Here is an 11,927-nt window from a genome sequence, read left to right on the forward strand (position 1 = left end):
AAAGAGAGAAGACAACAAGGCGGGCAACGTTCAGAGACGAAGACCCTTTGCTCTTCTTTGCTCACACTTTTATTGGTCCTTCAGGATAATCACAAATCCTTATCACGGTGTCTCAAGCACATGACGTGTGACAAGGGGTCTTACTGAAACTGGGAAATTATCTTTACGGGAAAGATACGATATGCTCATCTGCATGTTCTACTAAACATAGCCTAAGGGACAATGCCTATATCTCTTAGATCACTAGGTGGCTGTTTGGGCTAAGAGAGCTTTGGGGAAGGTAACTCCCCACGGCATTCCAACGGCAGAGTGGTCACACGGCCCCAGCATTCCTAGGGCCTGCGCCCTTCTCCGAAACCCTCCCATCGCCCCCAGTGGCCTCCGTGTTACATTTTAGCAAGCCGGGCATTATGGCTGGTTTCATGCTCTACATTAACCCCAACATTCTGGCAGTTCAAATTTACTATTGTGCCCCTCTAGCGAATTTTTCACTTTAATTATTATACTTTCTACCCCATAATTTCCATTTAAGTTGTTTTCTATAATTTCTTTCTCTTTATTGATATTTTCTACTTGAAGACACATTGTCATCACATCTCCCTTTACTTTTTTAATCGTGATTTCCTTTTATTCTTTGAACATATCTACAATGGTAATTTGGAGTCTTTTTCTGTTAAATCGGTTCATTTTCACCTGTTTTTTTTTTGTTTTTCTGTTTTTTTTTTTTTATGTTTTATTTTTGTTGTTATAATGTGGAAATATTACATAATATATTGTAGCAACTCTGGGTACTCTCCCTCTTGAACTTATTATTTGTATTCATTTGTTGTTACTTAGTAAATGGCTGGGTTATTTTAATGGAGCCTACTCCTCCCCCTACAAAATTTTAAGCCTTTGATGTTGCTCCTCATGGAAGCTGTTATAGATTGAGTTGTTTCTCTACGAAACGTGTATGTGGGAGTCCTAATCACCAGTACCTCAGAATGTGATTTTATCTGGAAGTAAAGTTATTGCAGATTTAATTAGCTAATTTAGGATAAGGTTGTACTGGAGTAGGGTTGGCCCCAATCCAATATGACTAGTGTCTTTATAAGAAATGGAAATTTGGACATAGACATGTGCATAGGAAGAACACTGCATCAAGACGAAGGCAGAGATCAGATCGATGCTTCTACAAGGTAAGGAGCATCAAAGATTGCCAAGAAACCAACAAGAAACTAGTGAGAGGCATGGAACAGAGTGTCTCCTATAGTCCTGGGAAAGAACCAACGCTGCCAACACATTGATTTTGGACTTCTAGCCTCCAGAACTGTAAAACTACATTTTTGTTGTTTAATTCCCTTAGTTTGCGGTACTTTGTTACAGCAGGCCTGAGCAGACTAATATAGGGGAATAAGCTTGGGTTTCCTACAGTCACTGGTATGACAGTGGTTCTGGCAGGTCAGTATTTGGCTATCTCTGTCTTTCTGACCTCATCCAGCTGTTATGTTCCAGTAATTGCTAATTAATTGCTATATAATGTTCAACAATATGCTGGGCATAAATTGATCCACAGACAAAACCAATAAAATTCAGGCTCCTTTGAAGAGATAATTCCTTAAATTAATTATTAAACTTTTTTTTAGACCCTGTTGAATTCCTCCCAGTTGTCTCTTTCTCTTTCTCTGTAATTAGCTTATAGTTTAGCCTATATGCCCAATGACCCTATTAATCTCCTAATTCCCTTTCACCACAACTTGCACTATTTTTTGTTTGTTCATTTCTTAGGCTTGAGCCTTATTTCAAGTTCAATTCCTTTGGGAAGAGATTAAGAGCTATCGTTTTTAGGACTTGCTTCTCTCTTCCTCCACATCCCCCTACCCAAGGAAAAACCTCTGAGCCACATCTCTGGAGCTGGATATGGGGACAATGGTGTGCTTCTCTATGAGTTACAAAGCTGTTTTAGGAACTGAGGGCTGTATGATTGGGGGAGTGGAGAGCAGTAGCCTAAGGTCTTCTTACCTGTCTCTCTCAGTGTGCAATCAATACCTTAGGAGCTGGGCAAACGTGATCAGGATACCAGTATTCTCAGTGGTACTGTACCCAAGGTAGAAATTCCATCTCACAGTTTGGGCATGAGTGGAAAAAGGGAACCCCCACCTCTTGGGGCTATTCACCTATAACAGCCTCAGCAACTGTGGCTGGGTTCAGAATGAAAAATGCTCATGTCTTACCCCTCCTGGGAAGATATATCCCTCTGACCAGGAGCTCTGGGAAGAGGTAACCCGGTATTCTTGGTTGCATCCACCTGTAATGCAACTTTTATCTTGCTGAGTATGGAGGAGCAAATGAGGGAGTGAATCTCAGTATAAATACCACAGATTCTCACCCTTCTTGTAGTACTTTAGGTTTTCTTGAATAAATGTATCTTCACTGTCTGTGTGTCCCTGTGACCATATCCTGAGACTTTAAACAATTTTTTTTTTTTTAAGTAATACTAGTTTTACTGGAGAGCAGTTTCAGGGAGTACCTCATGCTGTCACACTCTAAGCCCCCTTTAATACCATTTTTAATGTTTAAAATCTCTAGTAACAGATATTATTATGAGATACTATGAGACTAATGCTTTACCTTTTAAAAATATAGCCAGCAGTGCTCAAGGAAGAAGTTACCCTGGAGAGAAAGTATAGCCTTTGAGTCTGGCAACTACTCTGTGACTCATTCCTTTAAGATTTCTTTCAAAATAAACCCAACATTTCTCAATTCGTAATAATCTATGCCTACAAAATCAAAGCTCTACGACTGGCCTAGTTTCCCATTTCCAAAATGTAATGTTTTAGTCAATAAATCAAATAATTAAGTTTTGAATAATTGAGTGGTCAATTAAGACACAATTTAAGATACAAGTAAGTTTCATTGTCTTGTTTTATTTGCTTGCTTGTTTGTTTCTTATTTGCAGAAAGGAGAAGAAAAACAAGGATGACACATTATTTTCTTATGAACAGAATTTAATTGGAAAAAAGCTAATAGTTATGCCAAATTTGGGGTTGGAGGAATGTGTTATATTTATTAACATACACAGTAAATTAGAGCAATGGGAGCAACATCATTGCTCTTTTAGAATCTTGTGCATGACAGCTTTTAATAAATGACTCATTAAGTTTGTTTTCATACAACTCATAATTTCAAAGTTTCTGAATAAGTTCGAAAGTGTTAAATGTCTTTTTCCAATATCTAGAAAACCAGGAAAATTTATTTACACTTAAAGATCATCACAACTATGTCATCATTTGGATTTTAGGCTCAACTATTATTATGCTAAATTGCTTCTAAAAAATTGTAATTGTTATTTTTGAGTGCATAGTGAGGAGCTGGGAGAAGTAAAGTAGAAAATAAAATACAGAACAGCAGCATAGATATCATAATGCCTAGGTATAATTATTATTTGACAAGTACTAGGCACAGGGCAGCAAGCATACCAGTGGCAGAAAGCAAATCAGTGCTTAATGACTTATGTCAATATAGTTGACTTTTGGTTCTTACTACATATGTGTGACTGTTTTCACAATCATCGAATACAATGACATTCTAATTATATTTGAAACCTTTGACATTGGCTTAAGAAAGATTTTCAGGAAAAGGGCTTTTATGACTATTTTGATATTAAGAGAACAGAATGGCTTTTGAAAATATGAGGTCTAGATAATGACATAAAATAATTTATCATCAACTCCAATAGTATTATGATTATATTATCATAATGAACATGTATTGATATGTACTATATCAAAGACTTCATATGCTTGCTATCAGTTAATTGTTGACAATCTTGTGATATAGATATTTTTCAACATTTTTTTCAATATTCTGATAAGAAAATTGAAGTCTACCAAGATTAAGTAACTAGTCCAAAGGCACACAGAGAGTATTTAAAGGCACATAGAGAGTTCAAGGCTTTGAGTGTGTATACAATTATTATTTACATAGTATTTTAATTTATCTTGAAGATGCAGGTATAACATATTACAAAAAATAAACAGCCCGTGCAGCATCCCTTAGTCAATGTAGAGGCAAGAGAAGAATGTGTGTATGTGTTGTGTATATAATTAATGGGCTATTACTTAATTAACATTTTAATTTATAGCATATCACACTGTTGTGCTGCCTCATTTTTTAAGCCTTATTATTTTAAAAATCATCTTATGATATATTTGATCTTCTCTCTTCATGAGCTTGAGGAAATTTCTAAGTGCCTAATGATAACATGATATTTGTTATGGAACATAATTCAATTTTATATAATAATTAGCTTTCAGTTTCTTAACAAATTAATCACTTATCATTTATTCTCAATATATTCAGATTTTACAAATAGATTAAAGTTATTTCTAATATGTTTCATATTAATATATAACGTAGTTTATCATACACAGGAATCCTTTCATGTAAAATTTAATAAATGTAATATTTTGAGTGTTCTGAATACACAAAAACAAGAGGTCAATTAGTAATTAAACAAGTAACACCCACAAAAAAGTGGACAACAGAAGCCCTGTAAACTGAACAGTTTTATTTTTAGTAATTGTGAGAATATCATGTGGCAGCCAGAATGTTAATGAATAAAACCATAAAATAAAGGAAAATGCAAAATTATTTCCCATTTACTACCTAAACATGTTGCAAAGTTAAAATAATAATAATTAATCCACAATTAATTGATGAAGTTCAATAAATAAACTGTTAATAACAAAGGTTCAAAAGAAGCAGTTTGCAGAATTTCAAATTTCCTACAAAGTTTAGACATTTTGGTGTTAGTTTCACCAGCTGAATTGCTAAATTCTAGGTAATCTTAGACATTATATGCTTCATAGAAAGCACACCCACATATAAATATAATGTATAACAGATTTTATATATAAAAGATATAAAAATCAATAAAAATTTCGGTCAAATCTCGGTAGTTAAATACATGTGTTGCCAGCACTCACTAGTTAATAATATGCCATGATAATGTGCCCTATTAGAAAAACTATTACCACTATTTCATAAAGTGATATCTTCAAGACAGAAACAAATTGACATATACAATATAGAGAGTACAAACAAATATTCATATGCATCAAAAACAGCATTCCAGTTCTCACAATGGATATCTATCTTATAGAGTCACCAAATCAGATGTGTTGATGAAAATAAATGTTTGCATTTTCCAGTTTTCACAGAAAGCCTTGGGATATTTTCAGAGATTGTCATTTTATCTATTCTAAATGCATTTCTTTTGGCAGTTCCTTCTTACTGAGTTCAGAATTCCTTATAGAGTATTTCTGAGGTTCTTGAACTTAGGCACATGAGAGTTCTATATTTCTCTATAGACACTAATTTTGTTTACAAAGATCTCTAGGAAGGAGAATAAAGTGTTTGAATTTATCTTGCCTCACTTGCTTTGTCACTTGCCAGTCACTTTGCAGATATGGATAACAAGCTAGATGTAAGAATGACTAAAAAAAATGTACGTATTCATAAATTTGTGTCCCAGGCTTTATTTGTTTGATTAAAAATAGATGCAAAGAGTGAAGTCTTGTACGAATTGAAAATGAATGTGTATGGCATCATGCTGACCTCTCATTCTCTTTGCTGTACAAAAACTTTTACTCTGTACCTAGATTTCCTTGTTGTTGTGTGAAGTGTTATTTTTCCTCTCACGGGTTATTTAACAAGTCCAATAAATTAGGGTATGGTAGTGTATTTAGTGACCAAAAATGGAGCTGGAAGCCAAGGGTATTTTCAGACTTCTGAAACTCCCTCCATCACTCTATCAATGATCACCAAGAAGAGACTGAAGAAGGAACAGTCTTTTCAATTCCTATTGTGAGCATAAAACTAGATGTTGATGGAGGAAATGATTGCATAAAAAACAAATTTCAAGTCAAAGCACTCATCTTAGGCTAAATACAGCTTGATTTATCCACAGAAAATGACTATCTTAAGATAGGGATTCTGAGATTGTTGATTTGCTGTTGCTAAATATAATCTATATCAAGTATAATAATTGCTAATATTCTAAATGTTCTTGTAATATGGCAAAATCTTATTAACCTATATGAAAAATAAAGATATTTAAAAACTATAGAATTGTTATCAGATTTTTGTAAAATTATCATGTCAGAAATGGTACTTAGTCAGATTTATCTCTTTTCACTATCTTCCATGTTTCTTATAAGTTTTTTTGTACACTATTTTTAAGAATTTCTCAATAATGATTACTTTTGGAGATCTCTGTATGTGTAAGTTATCATTTCTAACTCATTATCTTTGAGATTTAAATATATATTTGCTATAGTTGCTTGTTTTTTCCCACATATAGTACATGAATATAACAGCTGCACCCTGGTACTTAATTTTATTCCATTCATTTATTGATGAACTACATTTGTGTTTAGGAAGATATTTTTAGAAATATGTTCACCAAAAATGGTCTCTCATCTATAATTTCTACCATAAGGCAACTAAAATTCCCTCTTGAGTAAGATACATGTGCAAATTTAGTATTTTAATGAGAAAGTTTAAATGAACACTTCACTTTGCTGAGGTTATTTTGAACGTGTATACATACAAGTACTCAATGTTTCAAAGGGAAACCACTGGTTGATTATAGTCCTGGGATGTAGGTAGTCAGTTTGGGCACAATATAACCTTCCCTAAAGATCCCTTGATTAAGATTTACTCCGGAACATGTTCTCTATATTTACCTTTGCATGAACTTTAGTCACCTCTGTATGACCTCTGTTCAGCTTGTGCACAATATCTTTCTGTCCCTGGAGCTGGGCTGGTAAATAACAGAGGAAGAGAATCCAATCCCCCAAGCCCTCTCTTGAGGGTTTAACTCTCTGGAGAGATGCCTCACTCCCAGGGGCAGGGATGCAATACTTGACCTAAACATTGTACAGGTGGTAGGATAACTAACGTCTGTAGGCTTAAAAGTTAGGTTCATCACTCACTGGAAGAATCCACATGAAATAGAAGTGTGGAAAGATTTCTTTCTCTTCCGTTTATGCTAATGTTTGAATACAGTTACCCCTATCTAACAATTATATATTTATAAGTAGTATATAAGATGAAGTTTAAGAATGCATATAAATGTATAAAAACAGAAAAAGCATATTTTAACAGAGAAACTTTTAATAATGATTTTTTGCAAGTCTGATTTATTGTCACAAACAAAAAAGAGAATTATATAGAAGTTGACAGATGTTTATACTTAAGTTTCAAAGACAAAGTATCCCTAGATTGAATGAAAATGATGGTTCCTAAATGCTGAGCGTCTGCTTGGATCAAAATAACACTGAATGGACTAATTAATAAAAGAAGAAAGACATAAACAGATAAAACTAGGAAAATGTGAAGTATAAAGGCAAATTTTCTGTATAAAATGTAGTGCTAAATTATAAAAATATGTTTTTAAAGTATATTCACACATAGACACAGAATTATATATGTGTGTGTATATATACTTATATATATGAAATTATTTTCTTCTTCAAGAAGGGTTCATGTTCTGAATGTGAGATATTGATTCCCTCTAGACACTGAATCCTTGATGAGGAAAACACAGGAGACACTTATTATAAAAATTACCTTCCGGAAACAGATGAACTCCCCTTCCAATTAGCACTAGGTCAAAAACTATATTTTTGCATGTAGAGTTTCTTGTTTATTTGCATTCATTTTATATCTCTAATGAAAAGGAGAAATAGAGCCAAGTCAGACCAAATTTCTTATACGGTATCAACAAATCTTTTTTTTTTTTTTTGATTATACATGTTTAGAATTTATTTAAAAAACACAAAAGACTACAGAAAAATATATAAATAAATTAGAACATCAAAAAACCACACTGATAAGTTATACCAAAAAGCTGATTGAGGGAGAGGAAAAGGAAGAACTAATGCTGCTAAAGATCCATGAGTCAGACTTCATTAAAAAAAAGAAAAAAAAAAGTAGGGCAAAAATAACTAAAACTGGAATGAAAAGGACTATCAATTGAAATGAGAAATTAATAGAGTGATGAAAGAACACTTTGCACAACTTCATGTTACTGTGATGGAAAATCTGCTTGGATTGTGATTTTCTAGAAGAAAACAAGTTAAATATAAGATGCAAAACAAAAAATAGGAATCACCATAGAAAAAAGTGAGAAAATTTTCTAGATAGCCTCAGTTCTACTTCAAACCACCAAAAACAAAAGAGAGTTCAGATGATTTAATTGATATGTTCACTTAACCTTTCATATTAATGCTAAAGCTTTTCAACCCATTCTATAGAATAGAGTAAAAAAGAAAATCCTCAAAATTAATTTAATGCAACCAGAGCATCTGAAATCAAAATATGACAAATATAGAAAAGAAAATTACAGAGCAACTTCATTTAATAGTATACTTGTAAAAAGTCCAAATCAAATTAAGATACTCATAATTTAGTAGTAAATCTAGAGCAAAACTTTTTTTTTAATACCAAATAGGGTTTGTTCATTCAAGGAATAAAGGAAAATTTCAATAATAGAATAATTTCACAATAATAACAGTTTGAAGAATTATACAACTGTTTATGCAAAAAGCATTCATTATATTTACCACCTGGTTCTGATTAAAATTTCTTAGAAATATATATAAAGTGGGAAACTTACTTAATATGATACACAAAAACATCTCAAATTTAAAATTCCCCTATTTCATTGATGATACACATTCATTGTTGTGAAGATTTGTTGATACCACTCAATCATCAATGGTATCAACAAATCTTCATAACAATGAATGTGTATAATATTTGTAACAATGAAAGTTAATATTTTCTATGAGATCAATGTACATTTCAGAGGGTTTCCCATCATAAGTTTTTAATCATGAAAAACTTCAAATATATATAAGAGGGAAAGACTAATATGGAACAACACTGTCATGTACTGTCACTTACCTTTAACAATTATCAATTTATGGCTAGTTTTATTTCATTTGTACTCTTTATCACCACTCCTTCAAAAATTTTTGAGCAAATCCCATATATACATTTCAGCATATAGCTGTAAAAAATATATCAGTATGATACATATGAATTACAGTCTCAATGTATTATCAAATACACATTTGCTGTGAAAGTTTCATGATTAGCTTAAACATTTTTATTTTTGTTTTTACGATTGAATCAGATATCCAAATAAGGTCTAAATGTTCGAACTGGTTGATATGCCCATTGCATAGCTTTTTATCTATAAGTTCTCTTCTATCTCTCTGTTACTTCGTTATTTAGTAAAGAACAGGGTTGGTTTTGTCCTGCAGAGTCTCCCAGTTAACACAGTTCGACATCTACTATAGTCCCTGTAAACTGCAGTTATATCTAGAGGATTTATCAGGTTGAAGTTTTGTTCTTTTTTTTTTTTTTTGATAAGAATTCTTTTAAGTCCTGTTGCATTCTCCATCAGGCGGCATATAATATCTAGTTATCTGGTTATCAACAATTGATAGTCATTGCCTAGATAACCAACGCATTAGTGCTTTGAAAGTAGTCCTATAAAATTCAATCATTCTTCATCAATTATTAGCAGAATATTTTTCTAACCTAAAACTTCTATCATTAACTATTTGGTTACCCTCAGATATAGTTTGTGCAGAAAGTGCAGGATGTATGCTTGAATCTTTCCCTTTATTTACCTGTTTTTGTTTTTAAGTGTTGTTTCCCTAACATCCTAATGTTCCCAGTATCTACTGTTGTGGCTTAAAAAAGAGAAAAAGAAAGAAAGAAAGAGAAAGAAAGAGAAAAGAAAGACAGACAGACAGACAGACAGACAGAAAGAAAGAAAGAAAGAAAGAAAGAAAGAAAGAAAGAAAAAACAAAAAAATCTTGGTGGCTTAAAACTGTGGCAATCATTTGTTTACCTCTCATATTTCCATGAATCAATTAGGGAAGGGTCAGCTGAGGAATTCTGGTGTTTGAGATCTCTCATCTGGTGTTTGAGCTCTCTAATGTTGTGGTAGTCAGACAGTGGCTAAACCTGGTACAGCAGAAAACTAAATATTTGGGGATTGGCCAGGCACCTCCCTCTGTGCATGAAGAATTAGGCCTGTCTATGTGATATTTCCATATGGACTAATTTGGATTTTCTAACAACATGTCAGCCTATAGACTGAATGTTTGTGTCCCCCTGAAATTTAGATGTTGAAACCTAATCCCCAATGTGATGGTATTTAGAGTTGGAGCCTTTAGAAAATGATTAGGTGATGAGGGCAGAGCATTCATGAATAGAATTCAGTGCTCTTATAAAAGATACCTCAGAGAGGGGGCCGGAGCCAGGGAGAGCATGGCCACCCTGCGTCGGCTGGGGGAGGTTCCCCGGCGCTTGCTGGTCTGCATGAAATCCAACTTCCGCCACGACAAGTCGCGCCACCCGCATCTTGTGGAGACGCACTATCACAACTACAGGGTTTCATTTCTGATTCCTGAATGTGGGATTCTGTCAAAAGAACTGACCTAGTCATGGAAACTGGACCCTATTACTTTGTGAAGAACTTACCTCTTCATGAGTTAGTTACACACGAATTCATCAACACCTTTGTGAGGGAAGGTTCGTGCTGTGCACTAACATACAATACAAATATCGATGAAGATAATACTCTGGCCCTGCTGCCAGATGGGAAATTAATTTTATCACTGGATAAGGATACTTATGAAGAAACTGGTCTTCAAGGTCGTCCATCTCAGTATTCCGGCAGAAAAATCATGAAATTTATTGTTTCCATTGATTTGATGGATTTATCCTTTAACCTGAATTCTAAGAAGTATGAAAGAATATCTTGGTCTTTCAAAGAAGAGAAGCCATTGAAATTTGATTTTATTTTGGCTTGGCATCATACAGGTGCAGAAGAATCCACAGTGATGTCATACTTTGCCAATTACCGAATTCAGGAGCATCAGCCCAAAACAGCCCTGAGCACAGTGACCAAGCTGCAGTGCCCGGTGCTGCGGAGCAGCGCCCGCCGGGGGGCGCCAGAGGCGGCCTGCCGCGCTCCCGAGCTTCTGGACTAGCTGGGCGCTGTCTTCAGCCACGCGCAACTAAATAATGAGCCTAATAACTTCATATCAACCTATTGCCGTCCTCAGCCGAGCACAGTGGTGGCCAAAGCCTGTTTGTGGTTTCATACTTCCAGAGAAGATCTGTCTCCTCTTGGAACAGCTGTGTCGCTACTTTGATGAGCCCAAGTTAGCTCCTTGGGTTACGTTGTCAGTACAAGGCTTTGCAGACAGTCCTGTTTCGTGGAGAGAAAATGAACATGGTTTTCGAAAAGGAGGAAAACATTCATACGACTTCGTGATTTTTTAATAATCAGTACTATTGGCTTCAGATGGCTGTTGGGACGAATGATGACTGTCCACCGTAAAAAATACAAAACTTAAAATAAAAAAAAAATAAAAAAGAGATACCTCAGAGAGTTCACCCATTTCTTCCACCAGGTGCAGACCCAGAAAAAAGTCAATTATCTATGAACCAGGAAGCAGGTCTGTCACTCACAGACACTACCGTTGATACCTTGATCTTAGACTTCCTAGCCTCCAGATTTATAAGAAGTAAATTTCTGTTGTTGATAAGCCATCCAGACTATGATAACAGTCAAAATGTTTACATGGTGACTTACCACTTCTAGAGAAAGTGTTCAAAGAGAAAAAGAGGGGGGGTACATTGTATTTTGAGGACAACTTGGAAGTTCTATAGCTTCAGGTTGGCTCTCTTCAGTGGGTAGAGATGGTCAGAAAGGTTCATCTAGTTTCAGTGGGAGGACATATAGACCTCACTTCCTAAAGAAAGTTAAGTTGTGGGCGCCTGGGTGGCTCAGTTGGTTAGGCGACTGCCTTCGGCTCAGGTCATGATCCTGGAGTCCCGGGATCGAGTCCCCGCG

The 11,927-nt window shown here is 34.6% G+C and overlaps 1 pseudogene; it reads left to right on the top strand.

Moving 5' to 3' along the window:
• The first annotated feature begins 10,333 nt into the window (after window positions 1–10,333).
• LOC110583532 lies at window positions 10,334–11,411 on the top strand (annotated as a pseudogene).
• Window positions 11,412–11,927: the final 516 nt, after the last annotated feature.

Source organism: Neomonachus schauinslandi, chromosome 8 (genome assembly GCF_002201575.2).
Source record: "Neomonachus schauinslandi chromosome 8, ASM220157v2, whole genome shotgun sequence".
In the NCBI taxonomy this organism is placed as follows: domain Eukaryota; kingdom Metazoa; phylum Chordata; class Mammalia; order Carnivora; family Phocidae; genus Neomonachus; species Neomonachus schauinslandi.